Source organism: Rhinolophus sinicus, chromosome 14, assembly GCF_057876585.1.
Source record: "Rhinolophus sinicus isolate RSI-liver-muscle chromosome 14, RSI-T2T, whole genome shotgun sequence".
Classification (NCBI taxonomy): Eukaryota; Metazoa; Chordata; class Mammalia; order Chiroptera; family Rhinolophidae; genus Rhinolophus; species Rhinolophus sinicus.
The window spans coordinates 111,964,053-111,987,410 of record NC_142514.1 but is presented as its reverse complement, the minus strand read 5'-3'; positions in this window follow the sequence as shown (position 1 = coordinate 111,987,410).

The following is a 23,358-nucleotide window of genomic DNA, read 5'->3' as shown; positions in this document are numbered from 1 at the left end:
AAAATACTTCATATATGAATCCATAAGTTCTCAATTAGACAGGAGGCAGGGGTTGGGCTCTGGGAGTAGGTAGGGAGGAAGGGATCTAGACAGTGTTTCTATGAAGATTAGAACTTGGAGCCTGACTGGATGTGAAGGTGGGAAAAGGGAGAGTAAGACTTGAAGGTAATTTCATTGATTAATGTCAATCTTCAATCTGATTCATTGTATCTCCAAGATCATATTTTATAATATAAAAGTTAAATTTTATTGCTTTAAGTAATACCTAGATATTGTGGAAAATACTACATTTGTTCTTGTATTCATCTATTGAACAAATATTTAAGAAGTGCCTCCTATGTGCCAGCCACTGTTCTAGGCACTACGAATATGGTAGAAAACAAAGCAAAACAAAACAAAACAATACAAAACAAAACAGAAATCCCTGCCCTCATAGAGCTTACAAGAGTAAAAGAAGGGGAAAGAGTGAGGAAAATTGCCCAGAGCTTCTCTGTTCTCTCTCTCTCTCTCTCTCTCTCTCTCACACACACACAAACACCTTCCTCTCCCTCTTTCTCTTTCTTCTTCCCTCTTTGTGTGTAGGAGGTCTGACAATTAAGATCGGAAACTTGTTGCAACAATGTTGCTAACCTTTTTTGACATCAGAGGAATTATTCATTATGCATTTGTACCAACTGGACAAACAGTTAACCAAGTTTACTATTGGAAGCGCTGAAAAAGCTGCGTGAAAAAGTTAGACGACCTGAACTTTTTGCCAAAAATTCATGGCTCTTGCATCACGATAATGCACCAGCTCACCCGGCACTGTCTGTGAGGCAGTTTTTAGCCAGTAAACAAATAACTGTATTGGAACACCCTCCCTATGCACCTGATCTGGCCCCCAATGACTTCTTTACCCAAAGATAAAGGAAATATTGAAAGGAAGACATTTTGATGACATTCAGGACAGTAAGGGTAATATGATGACAGCTCTGATGACCATTCCAGAAAAAGAGTTCCAAAATTGCTTTGAACGGTGGACTAGACATAGCTTCCCAACAGGAGGTGACCTCCCCTTCGAAGGTGACCGTAGTGATATTCAGCAATGAGGTATATAGCACTTTTTCTAGGATGAGTTCGAGAATTTAATTGTCCAACCCCATATGACTCAATTGTTCATTTAGATTTATCATGAGCCAATAAATCTTCTCCTACCCTGACAATTCCAGTTTGGTCCCCCAAAATGTGTTACCTGGACTTTACTACCAATTTCCCAATAATTTTGCTGTCCTACTTTTGACCCCTCAAGTTCACCCTCAAGTCCCAGCTCTTTAACAAAGCCTTCAAGGCCATTGTTATCCCATGACCCCAGCTCTCTGACAACGGAGCTGCTTGCAGTGCTCTGCCCAGACTGTGTTCATGTCACCTTGGTGCCTTTGTTCATGTTGTGGTATCTCCCGTAGTGCCCAAGACTTAGTGCCAACCCCCGAACTCACCTCCTCGTAGTAGAACAGACTGTTTATGTGTCTATGTCCGGACAGGACTTGCAGGCAAGGAGCATGTCTTATTCTTCTTTGTATCCTGGCACCTAGCACAATGCCTTGTGTATAGCAGGTCATCAGTTAATATTTGCTGATTGAGGGGATGAATGAGTGCACTGTTCTCTAGCCCTCTGATTGCACAAGAAAAGAAAATGAACATTTCTTCGAGGGATATTCTGCCTGTTTAACAGGACTGTAAGCAGCGTGGAGTCTGCAGCATGGAGCTGCTAAGTGGGAGGAAATAAAAAGGGTATATTCAGGGTTGAGCAGTGAGATGGAAACGAATATGGTCAGTTGTGCTGAAAGTATCACTCTTGCAGCAGTGATAATAACAAGACATAAATATTCATGGTGCTATTATTCAGAGACTTATGAAGTGTTGGCAGAGGATGTGCTGCCTGGAATTTTTGCTTCAGTGCCTAAAATGATTACTGATTTAAAAAAATGAAAGAAAGAAAAACCAACCAACTAGTGGTCTCTGAGAGCCAGTGAGATGATGAGAAACTCTTAAGGTGAAGTAAAAGGAGGGTCCTGGCCAACACCAGCCCAGGTGGCTGCTGGCTGATAAGACTTTTATCGGGAATATTCTTAGGGTTTGCTCTCACTCCTAGTGGCAGCCTGGGCAGGTGCCAAAGAACATACATAAATTTAGATTCCTGAGCCTATTCTTTCTTTCTCACAGAATGTTATTTTACTATTTAAATAAAAACATTTATTATTTTCTATATTATAGATACTATGCATACTCATGGAAGAAAATCTGGAAGACATAGATATGTATAAAATAAAAATAATACCACCAAAGGTGACCATTTTGGTATATTTTCTTTCAGTTTCTTTTTTGAAAAATACAGAATTGAAGTACTGAACTGGTGGGATACAGCATAGGATTGTGCAATAGAGACCTGAATCGTCTCTCATGTCATTTCTTGTAAGGGTTCTAATCCCATCCATGAGGGTTCTACCCACATGACCTAATCACGCCCTGAAGGCCCCACCTCCTGGTGACCATCAGATTGAAGGTTAGGATTTCAACATATGAATTTTGCAGGGACACAAACATCACTCCTTAGCAGCTTTCTATCTTCTCCACGCTAACTCCTGTTTCTACCTCTGGGTGGATGACAACAGAACATGCTAGAAATGAGCATAGGGTCCAGTTATACAGACACAATAAGTTGAAGGAAAACAAAGAGAATGTTTGATTTGTTTCTAAACCATTAAGAGCTGAGATTAAAGTTTGTCAGGTTTCAGTGGACAGTGACCAGATCAATACCCTCTAGAGCACTGCTTCTCACACTTGAATGTGCACATGAACCATCCAGGGAGAGTGTTAAGGTGAAGACTCTCCCTCAGTAGGTCTGGGAAGGGGCTGTGATGATTCATTTCTAACAATGTCACGTCAGTGGTCCAAACAGCAGACTCTGAGAAGCAAGGCCGTAGATTTAGACTATGAGGTCCGTGACAAAGGCCACTGCCTTCTTTCCCATTCTTTGTTAAGACTTGGCATGATGTCTGGCACAAAAATAAGTTCTCAATAACTATTTGCTGACTTGAATTGATGGGGGACCATGGCGACAAGGACACATTTTCTGTTAGAGTTAGCTCAGAGCCAAACACCAAAAGGATAAAAACAATCATATTTAAATGTGTTTATCTAGTACTCTGGAGTTTCCTAAGTGCTTTAACCAATGATTGTTTATTGGATTCTTACTCTGAGAAAAATCCTCTGAAGAGATGTCATTATTGTTTTTCCATCATGGATGGTACAGCAGTCAGAGAAGGTAAGTCGTTGGCCTAAGGAATGCTAGCAGCGTGTACACTGGAACACAGGTCTTCTGACAGCTGGCTTTACCCTGCTGTACTCTGCAGAAAGTCATGACTTGACCGGAAGTGGAGTACGTAACTCTCAATATCACACAGCTTGAGATTGTTGATGTCCGTACTTTTCTGTATTTGCTACATACTTTGCACAGAAAAGCCGGTACATCTAAAATGTAAGTGTGTGGGTGTGACATGAGGAAATCTATCAAAAAACAACTCACAAGCTTTCTCTGGGCTGCTGAGACAAACCAGCTGTGCCTGAAGGTTCATCCCTCTCCCAGCAGATGGAGTTACATCCAAGCTCAGCTTGCCTAGGACCAGAGATTTCTTTCCCCAAGCCAGCATCCCACAAACCTGAAGGTCTGCTGGGGCCGGGCAGTGGCTGCTCCCAGATGCCTCCCAACCAGCAGGCAGCCAGATCCAGACAGCCTGGCTACAAAGTGGTCCTATCAGATCATCACCACTCTGCTAAGTCTTCCTTCGTTACCCTAGAAGAGGGGAGAACAGCATATGGCAGGGGCTCTACCTGAACGCAGACCTACAGTATGTCCAGCACAGCATGCAGGCCCTGGCATGCCTGGGAAAGATGGGAGGCACCCACCTGCTTTTCTCTTGCTGATTCTTGCTTTAGAAATGTCCCTAATGTTGTCTATTCCAAACCAATGCTTTGTGATGCTGTGGAATTCACCTGTCCCTTGTATGGTAGGCGGAAATCCTGACGGGACCCACTTTAACTCACCTTGCATAACAATGGGGGTTTAACTATGGTTTACAAGTTTAACCTCAGCTTTCTCTTCTCTTTGCCCTGCTTTCCTAGTTGCCATAAACTTTTCTTCTGTGGCTTCTTTCCTAAAACAGACCACAGTGCTAGGTACATAACAGATACAATAATAGGAAGGTACCAAGTCAATATTTTAGTTTTCGTAACATTTCCCTGCCCCCTCTCCTAACCACTTGTCTGGGGTTCCCTGAAGCATTCAAGGTTGTTAACAGATGAGGTCATACCTGTTCATGTGTCTGCGAATAGTAGCATTCTGGAGGCTCAGTCAAGTCAGTGGGGCACAAGAACCTCAGTACCGAAAGCAATGTTTCATTTATGAAGAGTCCACATGTCCAAAGTCCTACATGCTTCTCTTTCCACTGAAATGCCTTATAGCTTCTTGTCTGAGCGTAAGTCAGAGCAGGCTCTGTGAGCCCATCTCGTGAGGTTTCCATAAGTCAGCAGGAAGGAGGAATGCAGGTTTCCAGTGCTCTTGGGGAGGCAAGGATCAGGAGCAAGAGCTCAGAATCTGTCAGAATTGTTTGTGTATCAAGGAAGCTACTGTGACCAAAACTGGGAAGTCTTGAGGGACAGTATGGCAGCATTTGTGATCTGCAGGTATGAATTCACCCTACAGAAATCTGAGCAAGAAATGTTCACTTGGGCGTTCGATGCATATGTATGTTTATAATCTACCAGTCCCTTGGGTAGTAGAGAATAATTCCAATTAGGTAGGTGGCATAGTGATTAAAAATCTGGGCTCAAGGCCCTGGGTTCAAGGTCTAGCTATGCCATTTACTTTTGGGGGGTACCTTTGAACTACCTTAACCCATTTTGCCCACACCCCAACCCCCACCTCTGGCAACCACCAATCTGTTTTCTGTATCTATAAATTAGTTTTTTCAGGTTCCACATGTAAGTGAGATCATATGGTATTTGTCTTTCTCTGTCTTATTTCACTTAGCATAATACCCTCTACATCCATCCATGTTGTTGCAAATGGCAGGGTTTCCTTCTTTTTATGGCTGAATAATATTCCATTATATATATCACGTTTTCTTTATTCATTCATCCAGTGATGGACATGTAGGTTGTTTCTATGTCTTGGCTACTTTAAATGATATTGCAATGAACATGGGGATGCAGCTGTCTTTTTGAGTTAGTGTTTTCATTTTCCTTGAATAAATACCCAGAAGTGGCATTGTTGGATCATAAGGTAATTCTATTTTTCATTTATTGAGGATCCTCTGTACTGTTTTCCATAGTGGCTGCACCAACTTACATTCCTATTAATAGTACATAAGTGTTCCGTTTTCTCCACATCCTCTGCAGCGTTTATTATTTCTTGTCTTTTTTATAATAGTCATTCTAACAGGTGTGATGTGGTATCTCATTGTGGTTTCTGATTTTCTTTCTCTTGACACCTTTAGTAATGTATTTAAATTCTCTAATCGTGTTTGTCTAGAATAAAGCAAGCAAACAAGCTCATCTTGCATATTGTTGAAGAGATGAAATAAAGGACTAGCAGGGTCCTGGCATGTGGCATCAGAACTCACTAAATCTTAGCTCTTGAAATGGCATCCACACCAGAACCTCTTTCGTCTTCTAGGGCTTGATGTTACACTTGCTTCTGCTTTTCAGTCATTTCATATCTAGATTAGAGCAGTTGTTTCTGATAAGCTCCCTAAAGAGTTACAGGCATTGCTTTGATAGAGCACATGACTCAGAAGGTTACTAGATGTGGCTCTGGGCCCAGCTGACTTTCCTTTTCGTCTGTTCCTTTTTTCCTCTTTCCATCTCCCATCCCCGGTCCACACACTCCACCAACTCTGGTCCCTCCTCATTCTTAGTCAGTTTGGATACGGCTCCATATGTTTATGTATCGAGATAATTTCTAACCATGGTGTTTGATTGCCAGGTTTTATTTCCCCATTGCCGACTTGCTATAAGCCCAGCTGACTCTCCAGCTCAACCAATCCCTCCCCCTGATGGGTCTTTAAGATTTTGGGTAGTATTCTGGGTATCAAAATGTCTATGTTCTTATGATGTTTCTCCTGCAGAGGTTAGAGACTGAAGAAACTGGGTTAGTTTGTGCACTGAGTTGTGGGTGGACGATCGCTCCTTATGTCTGTCTCTTAGTCTCTCTTAATCACCTAACATCTCAGTTTCCTCAAACTGTCCCAGTTGACCCTATTGTCCTACAGAAATTCTTAACAACATCCTCTTCTGTTCTCAAAAGTGTCCTGGTTTGGAGGATACAGTGTAAGGTTATCTTATCATTTGGGATTGGTATATACTTAAGCTTCTTTTCAAATAGAAAAGATGGTGGGTTACCAGGCAAAAGGTATTATTTTTTAGTACAAGGACTGTGAGAAAGAAAATCAGATTGAGGTCACCAATTTTCAGAAATGGTGCCTCAAAGAGTATTCTTTCAGTAGTGTGAACTGGAATGTGTTTTTATCATAGCAGGAGGGTTTTGGAAAACTTGGAAGAGGCTTGCTATATCGTTTATATTTTAAGCAGTCAACCCTTGTTCAATGGAATAAGTATAAGGAGGCTAGATCCGACCGGGTTGCTCAGGCGGATGGAGCTCCGTGCTCTTAACTCCGAAGGCTGCTGGTTCTATTCCCGCATGGGCCAGTGGGCTCTCAACCACAAGGTTGCCAGTTCGATTCCTCTACTCCCGCAAGGGATGGTGCACAGCGCCCCCTGCAACTAAAATTGAACACGGCACCTTGAGCTGAGCTGCCGCTGAGCTCCCGGATGGCTCAGTTGGTTGGAGCATGTCCTCTCTACCACAAGGTTGCCAGTTCGACTCCTGCAAGGGATGGTGTGCTGCACTCCCTGCAACTAACAACAGCAACTGGATCTGGAGCTGAGCTGCGCCCTCCACAACTAAGACTGAAAGGACAACAACTTGAAGCTGAATGGCACCCTCCACAACTAAGATTGAAAGGACAACAATTTGACTTGGAAAAAAAGTCCTGGAAGTACACACTGTTACCCAATAAAGTCCTGATCCCCTTCCCCCAATAAAATCTTTAAAAAAAAAAAAAAAAGTATAAGGAGGCTAAGAATGCTCAACACACACATTACACATTTTTAATGCTTTTAAAACCTTCTGCTCTTCTTTTTCTCATCTCACTTCATGTTATCAGGTAGAAAGCATCTTCCACAAAGAGGTGTGAATAAGACATCTAATAATACTCCAAACTAGAAGGAACTGGCAGCGTTTTTCATCCTAAAATTGTGCAGCCATGTTAAGATACAACAGAGAGAAATCATTCAAGGAGCTGGGAGGGAAAACTCCCATCAGCTATCTCTACCTGAACAGAAGAGACAGGAGCTGGTGTAAATGCCACAAACTATCAAGTTATGTCAGTGACACAGGACCATAGTGGATAGAAAGAGACAATGCACACATATGTGGGTGACAAAGCCTGTACTGCATATGGAATAATGCCTTCATCTATAGCAGCCACAGCTGTGGTCAAAATCCAGGGCTCCCAAGACAGGCCATTTACCTGGTTCACAAGTTCTCACCTACTCTGGAGGAGCGTATACTCTTGTTGTTAGTTGTGGTACACGTCATGCATTAACCAAACTGCTTCCCTTCCCATTCTAAGGCCACAGGGCTGTAATAGATGCAGTGCAGAATGCTGCCACCAGGTACATGGTTGAAAAGGAAATGATAGTCAAATCCCAGAGGAACTAGAATGGACAAGGAAACAACAGGTGGCTTAATGTTTCCTTTATCAGTTGTCTAGCAGTAGATAAACCAGGCTTCATAGGAAGTTACAAAGATAAAGGTGGATCTTATTCATTCATTAAAGCACCACCAGGCCTCAAGATCAGTTAAATAAAGAAGCTTCTCAGACATGACACACTCATTCCTGGTTACTCTGAACGACGGCGTGATTTATATTCAGCTCCAGGTTTTCTGTCTTTGACATTCTACCCACTCACATATTTGCATATTCAGAAAGTGTACGAGCACAAAAATATTAAAATGAAATCCACTATACGTTACAGTAGAATGACAATTTATTTATACAACAGACAGTTAGGCAAAATTCATTTAAATAAGCAAGTGATTACACAAATGCCTAATAATACTAAAATTGATTGAAGGTATAAAGTACCATGGGTATGAAATGCCATGGTAAATACTATTCAACAGACTACAATCATAATTCCAAACTAATTTATGGTTTTTAAAATTATTTTTTAGCAGTTTTGGAATGATTTGTTCTCCTTCCCCTTCCAAACAGTTTATTTCTTCTAACTGATACAAAGCTGTTATTTTCAAGAAATATTGCAGAATGACATAGATTAGGTTCCTCTCTTGGAACACATTTTCTTGCAAATTGTTTTTTAATATTGCCTCTTGACAGAGAAAACAAACCAGTCAGCATTAAGTTCCCCAAGCAAAGATGCTTGGATCAGAACAGTGCCAGGGCAGAACTCTGAGTTCTGCAAGAGGCAGGCAGTGAGAAACCTTTTATAGCTATTGAAGTGTGCATACTTCCTTTCTGAGGCTCCAAGCATCATAAACATATTTAGGCATCCAAGCCCGTGAAATTATGGAAATAAAGTAATTCGATATCCGGATGACTATGACAGAATTGCAACCGGGGGTGAGTTACAATATAATTCTGCGGTACTTCAAACAAAAACAGCACCTACCTCAATTTGCTTCTTGTAAGCCTTGTTACATGTTTGTGAAGCGCAGCTATGTTTGCAGGAATAGTTTGGTTTATCATGTGCCTGTCTGTCTTTATTATTCTAAAGTCTTATACTTTATTGGAATGAGGCCCAATCATGAACCTGGAATAGTCATGAAACAGCAATAGTCATGAAACATATCAATACACTCCACAAAACAAGATTTAGCTAAATCTCTTACATACAAAATACAGCTAGAGAAATACAATTCATCAATGCTGAGTTATGAGAGAGAGGAAAACAATCTAAAAAAATAGAAAACTCTCTCCACACCTGGGTGTCAAGGCAGGATGTAACACTGAATAACGCCACAGTATGAGCAGTCACTGGATGACAGATACTCCAGAAATAGTGGCATCTGGGGATCAGGTAATTATGACCAAGAGATGAAAATACTGCACCAAAAGGCGTGCATACAACCACTGTGCGCATTCAGTGTGTGAGCTGGGACCTACGCGGAGTCTAACACTACAATGAGGCTGTGTTCCACGGTATCCATTAAAATCAATGTAGGCGACTACATGTTGACTAAACCTTCCGAGGCAGCAAAGTGGGGGCACAACGCCATTTCTGGGTTCCGCAGCTGCTTTATGATCCTCTTGCGGAATTTCTCCCTCACACGGTTAAATTCCATTATGTCCATGGGGTCCTCTTCAATCCAAAACTTATGAAACTCGTGCATCAAATAGCCTGTTAGTGATAAGACAGTGATAAGAATGCAGGAGAAAAAAAAAACGCTGAATCACATTCAAAATCACCCTGAATGTTGAAAGAGATGTCAGACAAAATAACAACAAAGACGAGATCAGAATATTTAAATGAAAGTTTTTCACAGCAAATACTACTGTTAAAAATTATTCTTTAAAACCAGTGCAGTAGAAGCTAATGATCTGCAGGATTTTGCAATTGGTCTGGAATTATTCTCATTCTTCTTAAGCAGGAATACAAATCAATTCTGTCATCTCGGGAATCTCTGAATCACATGTGGAACATATTCTGAAAGGCCGACAGCGACCACTTCATCCTTGCCCTCCTGATTAAATTAACATAATGTTTGAATTTTTCAAGACTACTCCACTCGGACTTTTTTCTCTTGATATTTGATTTGAGTAAAGTTGTCGATTACCCTGACAAATCAAACAAATGTGTCATGACAGTCTATTATGAGACAATAAAAATGGTAAATCAACTCTAAACAACACAGACTGGTCATTAAACTACATGAAATTGTTAATAAGACTTCCTTGCTCTGAAGCTTAATTTCATATTCAAATACTTCTGTGTAGCCTCACAAATGCTACCTATGAATGATCTGGATTGGGAAAACTTTCAGAATAAATTTTAAATATTTAATATGAGAATCTATCCAATATGTTCTGTTTCCCCACTGTGCCCCCTTCTCCACCACATTTAAAATGGAAATGTGAACAGCTTTTTAAAAAGACAATAATAGATCTTTGTATGTAGTAAAGCTATTGCAAGCTCAAATGTCTCTACATATATTAGAAAAAATGTATTTGAGGAAATAATCCTAGTTAAAAAAAAAGAAAACCAAACATCACACAGGTTTTTCTGTCTTAACATTAGATGTCAGTAGAAAGTGGGAGGAAGGATTCTGGAGCCAGAAACCTAGTTTGAGGCTTACTCTTTCATCTCCTGAGAAAGGAGTGAGCAGCAGAGATGACAGGGAGCTTGGGAAGAGAATTTTGGAACAAACATACTCAATTCTAATGGTAAAAAAAAAAAAAAAAAAAAAAAAAATCAATAGCTTTCGTTTTTCCGGTAACTAGCTACTTATGGAAAACATTTAACATAGTTCCATGAACAGCTGTTTTAAAATCCTTATTCATATCTCACTATAATACAAAATTAGAAGAGACCTTTGCTCCCACCCCCAACACACTCTTTGAGATGTTGGTTACTTTGACAGACTCACCTGCGGACTCATCCATTACATTGTTAAGTAAGTTTGTACATCTTTAAGTATGTGGTCTCTCTACAACTATAGGACGAAGGGAGGCAAGGCGAGAATTTATTTTATTTTTTGGGGTGGTTGATTGTTCCATTTCTTTTAGGATTGGACTGTCTTTGGGCCCTCCACACACATTAACACATTGTGTTAATTTGTGTTAATACAAGTTAACATATGACTGCTTTTAACATCTCTGGTAGGGACTCATAGCAACCCTCACCCAAATGCCTCTGGGCCACCCAAGCCAGGGTCCCCTGTCACTGTCAGGGGAACCTGTCCACATCAGAGAAGCCCCAGATCAGAGGTATCAGTGACCCCAGGAGTCATCCCATCCATCTCTGTTCTATCTGATGCTTGGATTCCCTGAGGCAACATCTACTGGTGACAACACCGACCTGTTCCATGGATGAAGAACCCAATTCTTAAAAGGTTCTTCCTGGGCCGGCCTGGTGGCTCAGGCGGTTGGAGTTCCGTGCTCCTAACTCTGAAGGCTGCCGGTTCAATTCCCACATGGGCCAGTGGGCTCTCAACCACAAGGTTGCTGGTTCGACTCCCGCCAGGGATGGTGGGCTGTGCCCCCTGCAACTAACAACAGTAACTGGACCTGGAGTTGAACTGCACCCTCCACAACTAAGATTGAAAGGACAACAACTTGACTTGGAAAAAGTCCTGGAAGTAGACACTGTTCCTCAATAAAGTCCTGCTCCCCTTCCCCAATAAAATCTTAAAAAAAAAAAAAAAAAAAAAAGGTTCTTCCTCACACTAAGCCAAAATATGTTACCTTGTATTTCTTGGAACAAATTCAGTGCTTCTCCAATTCAGATATTTGAAGTGCCCTTTATGTCCCGAGCATATCTCTTTTCCAGGTTAAGCAACCCTATTTCTCCTCACCATTTCTCACATGACATGACTTAGAGTCTGTTTATCATCCTCCTGGTTGTATCAGTACACACCAACAGAAAGGCTATCATCAACAAGACAAATAGTATCAAGTGTTGGTGGGAATGTAGACTGGTGCAGCCGCTATGGAAGGCAGTGTGGAGGTTCCTCAAAAAATTAAGAATAGAGTTACCATATGACCCAGCAATCCCTCTCCTGGATATTTACCCCAAAAATCTGAAAACATTTATCCATAAAGATATATGTGCTCCAATGTTCATTGCAGCTTTATTTACAGTGGCCAAGACATGGAAATAACCAAAGAGTCCTTGGATAAAGAAGTTATGGTATATATACACAATGGAACACTATTCTGTCATAAGAAAAGATGAAATAGTACCACTTGAGACAATATGGATGGATCTTGAGATTATTATGCTGAATGAAAAAAGTCAGATAGAAAAAGTCGAGAACCATATAATTTCACTGATATGTGGTATATAAAACTGAAAACAACAAAAGAACAAGACAAACAAATGATGAAACAAAAACTCATAGACACAGACAATAGTTTAGTGGTTACCAGAAGGTAATGGGAAGGAGGGTGGTAGATGAGGGTTAAGGGGATCCAAGGTATGGGGATGGAAAGAGAACTGACTCTGGGTGGTGAACACAAAATGTGATATATACATGATGTATTATAGAATTGGACGTCTGAAATCTATGTAACTTTACTAATAGTTGTCACCCCAATAAACTTTAATTTTTAAAAAAAGATAATGAAAGGTGATAGACTGGTTGACAATTGGGGACATGTATACTGTAGAAACATTCTCAACATCATTAGGATCTCTGTTTTTGCTATTAGTTTCATTATGATTAAAATAACCACTAAAAATAACATTGTCCCAAATAATTTCAATGTAATCCTGCCTTTATTATCAATTTTAAATTAAATGTATCTTAGAAATTGCCGTGAATATGCAAAAGATCACAAAGTATTTTCCTTTAAGTAAGTGCAAAATAGAATGCAACACTGAATTGCTCTAAACTTTATCCAAACTTGGGAGTATCATACTTGGCTAGACACATACGCAAAATGGGAAATTTGGTGATTATCATCTTCTATTTTAATGGCCATTTCAGTGGGCAATTCTCAGAAAATATGACAATTATAAACTTGTGGTACCTAGTTTCAACAGTCTCAAAATATATGAAGTGAAAATTTGATGAATCCAGAAACAAAATGAGAAATATTTAACGTAACTCTTTCAGTAATTTATGTCAAATAGAAAACAAGATTAATAAGCATAGAGATTTGAATAACATAATTAAGTTTAACCTAAATATATGTATTGAACATTCCACACAACAATTTAACAATACTCATTCTTTTTAAGCACAGAGAGTACCCTTTCAGATATTTAATACATACTAGTCAAAAAGCTAATTATAATAAGTTTCAAACTATTGTTACGCTTTAGATGAATCTGTGATGATTAATTTTATGTGTCAACTTGACTGGGCTGAGGGATGCCCAAAGAGCTGGAAAACATTGTGTTTGGTTTGTCTGTAAGGGTGTTTCCTGAAGAGACTGGTATTTGATTTGGTATAGTGAATAAAAAGATTGCTCTCATCAGGGCAAGTGGGCATCATCTAATCTGCTGAGGGCCTAAATAGAACTAAAACGCGGAGAAAGGGCAAATTTACTTTCTGCTTGATCTGGAACATGCATCTACTGCTGCCCTTGGACATCAGCCTCCCTAGTTCTCAGGCCTTTGGACTCAGACTGAGCCTTATACCGTCTTCCACTGAGTTCTCACCCTTCAGGGACTTTGCTGAGCCTCCAGCTGGCAGACAGCAGATAGGGACCGCTCAGCTTCCACAATTGTGGAAAAATCCCTCATGGAAAAATCTTTTTCAATAGATCTCTATTTATCCTATTGGTTCTGTTTCTGTGGAGAACTCTGACCAATACAAAACCTAAGGGCAGAATGAAAGCCTCTATCTCCTGCTACCCTGTCTTGTTTTTGGAAAGATCTCTGTGCAGAGGGTTGTTTTTTTTTTTTTGGTCAGCTTGAGCCAATCCAATATGGTGAAGAAGGCACAGGCATATGAACAGATAGAGGGAGCATCTAATTGAAACACTCCCTCAGTTTTTGGGTGACCAGTAGACCTGTCATGGGGTCCTCCATAATTATACAAGGGATCCCACAACAAGGCAGGAACTGATATGAATATTTTGAAAGCTCTTAAAATATGTAGCTAGATTTCTCTTCAGACGACTTTTACCAATGTACGATCACATCAACAAAGTCCTTTCATTCTTAACATTTAAAGATCTGTGTATAATGTGATTGCTTGTGTAATGGAGTGTCTTCTGGAGACTGAAAAATTAAAATTTAAAAACTTACAAACATTTTCTACCTTCTGTATAAAAAATTGAATTTGTCTTTAGAACATGGTATTCTTTCATTCTAAGGGGTAACAATGTGGCCAGTAGGTGGCCTGGATGCTAAGTTGAGAGCTAACAGATCTTTCAACAAGGTCCCAAATGATGCCACAGCAGAGGATGTGTGTGGGTAGGTCAGGGGCCTGGTTCTTAGGGAAGAGCCTCAGAGAGCTGCTGCCAATGAGACCTGAAGGGAAGTGGAATCACAAAGGAACGATAAGCCAACGCTCCCCAGGAGGGAGAGCTGAAACAGTTAACATAAATTTACCACTCAAGTACTTCAACCATATTTGATCTCAGACCATGTTTATCCAAGCATCTTATAGGTCTATTGTTACAAAGAGCACACATTGGTAAATACTGCATCATAGGATATGCAAACTGGAACCTCCAGAAATGTGAAGAGCATAGTTTGTGATAAAGTAAATTTAGAAGGGACTATTCAAACCCAAAGAACAAACGATAATTTATATGTGTGCTTTATACATTAATCATGACATATTTACAAAATGGAAGTTCCTTATTTTAGGTACAGGGAAGAGGATGGCTGAATTGATCTGATATTGATGAGGTGCAGGATGAAAGTGATAGAAATAAAAGGGGGAGAAAGGGTGTGATGGCAAAGTGGTAAAATAATGTACCCAGAGGTCAAGGCTAGATTGGGAAGTGAAGCTGGTGGAGGCGGGAGGGGCCCAGGGTAGGTTGCCTCAAGGTATCCCATAACGCCATATTGATTATTTTGAATTTAAGTTACTTAAGTAATTGCCCATCCAAGAAGTAAACTCTGACCTCCATGTTCCCCTAAAAGCAAGAGATGAATCTCCCTTACGATAGGTGCCCTCCTGCTCCTGAGGGCTGAGAGACAATTATCACAAGAGTTAAAAGAATTCAGAGTGGAAACCTTGTATAAACAAGCTTAGTAACACCTTTGCTAATTTACCACCCAAGCCCAAACTGTGTTCAGATTCTTATTATCGAATACTCAATACTTGCTTAGATTCCTTTCTAATGAGCACTAACTTTCTTTGTCTTGTCAATGTCTCACAAATTTATTGTTTCTTTGTCTAAAAAGTATAAAAAGGTGCCTGGTTTGATCATTTCTTTCAGCTTCGTTTTATGATCTGAACATCATATTGTGATTCTCTCGTGAGCACATATTAAATTGTTTTTTTTCCTGTTAATCTAGTCTTGTGTCAATTTTAATCTTATTGAGTCCAACCGTAAGAATTAAAGAAGGGTGAAAAGGGAGGAATTCCCTCCCTCCCGGAAATGGGTTGCAAATTTGCTTCAAAAAGAAGAACTGAGGAATTAGAGCTCTCTGTGATGGTAATGAAGAGGAGTAGAAGAAAAGTGGGGTTGGGAAGGTAGAGGGATAGAAACTGGGGTTGGTGAGAGAAACTGGTACAAAGATTCTGGAAGTGATGACATTTAAGGTCCACAAATATGGAAGTTCTTAATAATTTTCAGGCACTGTGTTTGGCACTGGGGATTAAAATAGGTATAAATAAGACCCAGGCCCTGCTTTTGAGTTGTTCATTGATACAAGAAAGAAGATAGACCACTAAAGTAATCATTTCAATTAAAGAGGCAATGGTTATGCAGGTGTAGGGACAGGGCAACATAGGAGTAGAAGCACTTACAGATATACAGGAGTAAGAAAAGGCAGAAGCTCAGAGAGAATAGGATCGGACAAGGTTTCCCCTAAGAGGCATTATCTCATCTGAGTCTGAAGTGAAAACTAGAGCTCAGACACAGAAGGAACTATATGAGGAAAGGTCGCAATGTCCTACAAGTCCATGGCACCTCTGTTAACCTCTGTGGTCCCTCCCCAGACTGCAGAGATCTGACTCTGAAGAAGCTTGGGCTTACTTTCCCAGAGGACAAGTAGCTGATTTATTCCTAAACTAGAAAGTGGCTTAGCATTTCTATGCATGAACTCTCTAAAGAGATTATTTGCCCACTTAACTGCTAAATATGTAAACATTCTACTTTCTGTCATCAAATAGAAAACTTATTTGAAAGTGAATTTTTTAAATTAATTAATTAATTAATTTATTTATTTATTTATTTTTAGACAGGAATTGCAACTTCTTTTTTTTTGTTTTTTTGTTTTTTTTCAATTGGGGAATATTGGGGAACAGTGTGTTTCTCCAGGATCCATCAGCTCCAAGTCGTTGTCCTTCAATCTAGTTGTGGAGGGAGCAGCTCAGCTCCAAGTCCAGTTGCCGTTTTCTATCTAGTTGCAGGGGGCACAGCCTGCCACCCCATGAGGGAATTGAACCAGCAACCTTGTTGTTAAGAGCTTGCGCTCTAATCAACTGAGCCATTCGGCCGCCCCTCTGGCAGCTCAGTGACAGCTCATTGTATTCAATCTAGTTGTGGAGGGCACAGCTCACTGGCCCATGTGGGAATGGAACTGGCAACCCTGTTGTTAAGAGCTCTCACTCTAACCAACTGAGTGATCTGGCCACCCCAGAAGTGAAATTTTAAATAAACTTTTCCAAAAACAAATTTTTCCGAAGCTTTATTAAAATGACTATAAATCTCACACAAAAAAACTTCATTTTTCTACCCCATTTGCTCATCTTTATTTTACTCCCTCTTTTTATTAATGTAACTTAAAGTTTCCTTGTTTATTATAGCTGCTGGTTCAGCTCAGAGGACATAGGGACAATGTCTTTTTGTGAGTAACTATTCCAAACTCTCTTGCTGGAAATAAGACATTGCACAATGAATGTCTATACCAGGAGTCGGCAAACTATGGCTCTTGGACCAAATCTAGCCCACATCTATTTTTGTAGGACTCACAATCTAAGAAAGGTTTTTACATTTTTCAGTGGTCAAAAAAAATCAAAGAACAGTATTTCATGATTCGTGAATATTAATTACACATGAATATTAATTATATGAAATCCAAGATTCAACGCCCATAAATAAAGTTTTAGAACACAGTCATGCTTATTTGTTCATATACAAGTATTCTATTAATATCCCTGCGTTCACACTACAAGCACAGAGCTGAGGAATTATAACGGGGACCATATGGCCCACTAAGCCAAAAATATTCATTATCTGGCCCTTTATAAAAAGTGTTGACTGACCCTGGTCTATATGTCTGCTATCATTTTCTTTTACTTGGAATAATATGCCTAAATATCTGCCCCCAAGACCTTAGAAAGAAAAAAAAGAAATCATGTTTAAAATCTACTTTCAAAAGATGTATCCAAATATACCAATTATTTGCTTTCTGATTTTGTCTAAGATTGATTTTCATTTTTTATCCTTCTATAATAACTAACACAGATGGGTAAAAAAAAAAAATTCCAAGCTTCTAAGATTAATAGACATTCACAACAGGAATCTGATAACCTAGCCAGTAAATTATTCATAATGACAGACTGACCCCGACTTATGACAGTTAGACTTACGATATTTCGACTTTATGATGGTGCAAAAGTAATAAGCATTAAGTAGAAACCGTACTTTGAATTTTGATTTTTTTCTCCATTCTAGTGATATACAGTATGATAGATACTCTCTCATGATGCTGGGCAATGGCAGTGAGCAGCAGCTCCCAGTGAGCCATGCAATCAAGAAGGTAAACAACTGATACTCTGCGGTGTATTCATTGTATGAGGTGATTTTGCTAATGGAAGTGTTCTGAGCACCTTTAAGGTAAGTTAGGCTAAGCTATGATTGGAAAGTTAGGTATGTTAAATACATTTTTGACTTATGATATTTTCAACTTATGATGGAGATATAACCCAATCGTAAATAAATTAAGGAGCATCTGCATTCATTTCTTTTTCTGTTTCTACTTTAGTGGAACAGAAAGTGGAAGCTACTAACTAAAATTAATAATTTGGTTTATTTTTTTTTTTCACAGTTCTTGTTCACATAATTGAAATCAAGAAAATACAAAAAGATTCAAGATATAATATATAATGCTTGCTCTTTTGGAATTTCAGTTAATTGGGGAGTAAAGACACACACACACATATATGTATATATACATATATATATATATATATATATATATATATATATATATATATATATATATATATATATAAAGAAAGCTACTAATATAAGATATTTTGTCTCTCAAATGGGTCACACCAGCAAGTAAGTCTTTAGGATTTTTTAAAGAAATGTGTGATTTTTAAAGAAAAATTTTGGGAAAATTTCATTAAAATTTTAGGATTTTTATCCCTTTTGCTTAGGGGAAGTCAGTCTTTTGTCCTAGTTAGACCTTCAAGTAACTGGATGAGGCCCATCTATATTATGGAAAGTAATCTGCTTTACTCAAAGCCCAAGGATTTAAGTTTTAATCTTATTCAACAACACCCTCACAGCAACATCCAGAACAATGTTTGACTAAATGTCTGGGCACTGTGAGCCAGCAAAGTTGACACAGAAAATTAACTATCATCCTTGCCTTAGGACCTTTGCACTGGTTGCTTCTGCCTGGAACACTCTTTCCCAGCTGTGACACCTATTCTGACCACACTGTTTAAAACAGCAACATGTCCCAAACTCCCACTCCTGAGTCCCTTTAGCCTACTCCAATTTCCCCATTGCTTTTTTTAACTTCTTACCTTATAATACACTATATAATGTACTTATTGTGCTGATTATTTTTTACTGTTCCCCTTTCCCCCCCTAAAATGCAAACTCCATAAGGGTAGTAACCTTTGCTTTGTTCATGGCTTAGGGCAGTTCTTGGCACATAGCTGGTGCTCAATAAATAATTGTTGAATGAATAAAGTTGAACATGTTTTTTTACATAGTGGTTCTAAATATTTATAAAATTTATCATTTCTTTCCTTAACTTTTTAGTGAAATTTCAAAGTTACTATCACTCACTCTGACAAAACTCATCTGAAGTCCAATGATTTCCTGTTCTTTTCTTGTTTATTTTCTTCTATTAAATTCATAAAATTAAATTTTATATTTTTCATTGAAAAATTAATATATAATCTGATTAACACCACCTTTAACCAGGTGATCAGGTTAAAAGCAGTGGAAATAAGTCATTTTGATATCACATACCTTGATATGATGCAATAAGAAGAGCCATTCTCCCCTGTGCCAGTCTTCCCCACAATTCATAGTCCCGACTCCAGTCATGAGAAATCAGACAAATTCAAATCGAGGGATGTTCTACAAAATATCTGACCACTACTCTTCAAAAGTATTAAAGATGTGAAAAACAAAGAAGTTAAGAAAATGTCACAGACTGAAGGAGAGTAAAGAGACAGAATGCAGTGTGGAATCCGGGACAGAAAAAAGACATCAATGAAAAGTTGGGCACCCCTGAATAAAGTCAGCAGTTTAATTAATAGTTTTGTACTAGTATTCACTTCTTACTTTTTATAAATATACCTAATGATGTAAAATGTTAACTTTAGGGAAACCTAGGTAAAAAGGGTATACAGGAAAACTCTATTACCTTGCAATTTTTCTGTAAATCTAAAAAAAATTTTAAAGTTTTAAAAAAGTGATATGTGCATCATGATCATATTTTTATAAAATTATTTTTATCTATACTTTAATCCATTCCTTTATAAAATTATTTTCACTTATATTTTAATCCATCTATTTGGATATAGAGATACACAGACACTTAAAATAATGGTCACCCAATGTTAACACTATTTATTATTGGATATTGGGATTTTCAGAATATTGCTTTTTCATTGGCCTTTTCTTTATTGCTTAATATTTAAAATTATTTCAGATTAACAATAATAGAAACGACTAGCATGCAGTGCACACTTCTATGAACTAGAACTTCTAGGATTATAATTTCATACTTTATTCTCAATCCTCACAGTAACCCATGAGATGAGTGTGGTTATTGTTTTTATTATTAGAATATTCTTATCTAAGTTAAATATATCATAGTAGTGACAGTCAGAGTTCTACAACCATGTTTCCCCAAAAATAAGATCTAGCCGGACAATCAGTTCTAATGCGTCTTTTGGAGCTAAAATTAATATAAGACCCCGTATTACATTACATTATATTATGTAAGACCCGGTCTTATAGTAAAATAAGACCGGGTCTTACATTAAGTTTTGCTCCAAAAGATGCATTAGAGCTGATTGTCCGGCTAGGTCTTATTTTCGGGAAAACACGGAAGGTGTGCTATGAATCTTTTCTTCCCACATACATATCCAGTTTTTTGCTCTCCCCAAGAACAGCTATTTTAAACTTTTAGCTGTTTGTTTTAGTATTTACCTACATATTTCTTTCCCCTGCACCCTCAAAAAAATGCTTCTACAGCTATTTCTTAATGTTCAGTTTTAGATCTTGATTTTCTATTATAGAAAAGGAATACTTAGATCTTGTAAGCTGCTATGCACAAAATTTTGCTAGGTTAACATTCTATGTTTGCATTATCATGTCCATGTAAATATGATTCACAGCTAAGCCATAAGTATTACCTTCCTGGTATAGCTTGCTCTTTTTCCTGAAGTTAATAATTGTTTCTTATTTATTTCTTACATAGACTTTCAACCAATCGAATTTTAACCCTGATTTTAGAGATACATGTCACCTCCAATTCCATTCTTTCTATAGCTTGGCAGTGTGACACAAACTTGCTTCTTGCCTTCCCCTACTTCGAAGGTTTTACCTTTCTTGGTTCTGCTAAGTCAATTAACACTAGTCCATTTGTTTTATAGCCTCCAAAGATCGTATCACAATTTTTTGTTTCTGTTTTCTTTGTCCTTCTGGACTTTGGGCCATGTTTAATCTTAACTATAATTTTTATGGGATTTTAGGAGACAGTAAAGGTAAAAAAAAAAAAAAAAGTGTATTAAATCCACTCTTTAATAAGAACTCTATTGCTGGGTATTTTAAATAATGAGATGTGTCATTTTTATGAAGACAATCTGTCTTGTTTTATGAAGACAAAGTTATTTAATTAAAAAGAAAAAATAACCCTTAACATCTTCCTGTAACCCTCTCAGAATTGAGGTCAAATTTCTCATATGTCACAGGAGACCCCTTGTGAATTGGTCCTCTCTCAATGTGACCTCATTCGACGACATAAGTAGAGCCACTGGAGAAGAAATCATGGGCTGGGATCTTTTGGATTACCCATAAAATAGATGATGACTTACTTTACCAATGCTATTGCTGCCCCTAATTTCTCTGTGCCTAATTGTCTTCGTTTTTGTAAGACAGGAACCATGACATTTATCTCTTTGAATTTGTTTTATCAAATCAGGCCAGGAAATCTATTCTACATTGTTAAAAGTGGCCTTTTTAGAGAAGAGCTTCTATAAAAACACTGAAGTATTGTCAATTAGGTAGCTTACCTTCTAAGGCTTATCTAGATGAGCAGTGTTTCCAGTTCTCTATACTGACATAAGCATCTCATTACTCACTGTGGGTTAAGTTGAACTGCCAATTCCTCCACCCACTGTATCAAAACAAAAGTGATTTAAAAGAAGTAAGCATTGGACAGAGCATAAACTGTGAAACTGCATAATCTTAAATGTCATTTAAGTTTCAATCTATGTCCTTTCCTGCTTAATGAAAGCAGAGACTCAGAAGGTGAAATCCTTCTTCTCAAACATTTCAAATGAGTCTAAAAGACCCAGTCAAATGAGAGCTGCTCGATTCTCAAAGGGTGAAAGTTGCTGTTTAACCATAGATAACTTTACTACTGCTTAATCATTTTTGTTTATAATATGATTGAACAGGTAGGACCTGGAAACTGAGCTCTCCATGGACTTACATGCAATATAAACCTTGCACCCAGAAAACATGCTAAACATAGTTGTGTTGATTCTTGGAGAATTCTGCTTTTCACAATGCCAATTACATCATGGAAACATGTCTAATACACAGGCCCCACCTCAAATGAAAAACTTTCTGATAAGGCAATGAACATATGTTGGCTTGTTTGCTTGGGACAAGCCTATAACCACAATGAAAATGAGCCTGCTGCTAAGAAAAAATTAGAACAACCATGAGTTAAGAGGGCAATGTTACCAAGCAGATTTTTTAAGCTGGTGGCCTTGAACCTTGGGGTCCTTGGATGTAAGGTTTCAAAATTTCATGTTTTCATTTCAATGATAATCCAACAAAATTAATAAAAGCACTATAGGGATGATATTTTAAAATATTAAACAGGGGTTTTTTTCCTTATTAATCGTGTTCCCCAATACTCTGCTATTTATTATGCACGTTAAGCCAGATAGTGCCACAGGGTAAAAGGTACAAACTAGAAGAAAACTCCATAAAATGGGGAGGATATGATAAAGGGTAACTTACTTTAAGACTGTGAAGGGAAGACGAAGCCCTCTGGAATGGGAAAGAGATGAAGGAAAGGAGGTAAGAGGTCAGAAACCAGTGTCTTCCTTCTCATTGATTTTCCAACCCTCTCTCCTCCTTGTTTCTTCCTTCTCTATGCAAATTGCTTCTTCCTAGAGTAAATCCTTTAGTAGCTCTTTTCGTAAGAATCTGTGAGCGGTAAATTTCCTCAGTTTTGTCTTAAAATATATGTCTTTTGCCTAATTTTACCCTTCCAATTGAATGATAATTTAGTTGGAGGTAGAATTCTAAGCTGACAGTTTCAAAACTTCTATTCCATTGACTCTGAACTGTAAGTCCTGTTAAGTCCATTGTCATTTTAACTGTTTCCTTTTAGCGTAATTTTAAAAATCTCTTCTTATTATAATATTGTTATTTTTATTTTAGTGTCGGGACAGTTTTTTCCTGTTGGCACAGCTAGGAGCTCCATCCCCCTCCTCCTCCCATACCTTATTATCAGAGATATCTCCGGTGGGCACCATAGTTAGAGACCTCCCAGTCAAAACAATGTTGAGAGATCACAGCTGCTAGGGAGGGACCTCCCTGGCACCCCGGCCAGATTTCCCCCCAACCCAGAGGCCGAACCCTGTAAAACAAAGCGCCCAACCCCAGTAAGTGCTCAGTCTTTGGGAATAATCCCACTGAGCCCGCCGGCGTAATAGAGCTGTGTTTTCCCTGATCACTGCGTCCCACTTGAGTATCTCGGTCCTCGCTGCTTTTCTGCAACATTAGGTGTTCTGTAATTCTTTATCTTAAACATTCATGTCTTTCATTATTCAGGAAAATTCTCAGTCATCTTTTGAAATATTGAAATATTTAATTTTCTTGAAATATTTCTTCCCTTTCACTATCCATTGTCTCCTTTGAAAACTCCTATTAGATAGACACTGGACATCTC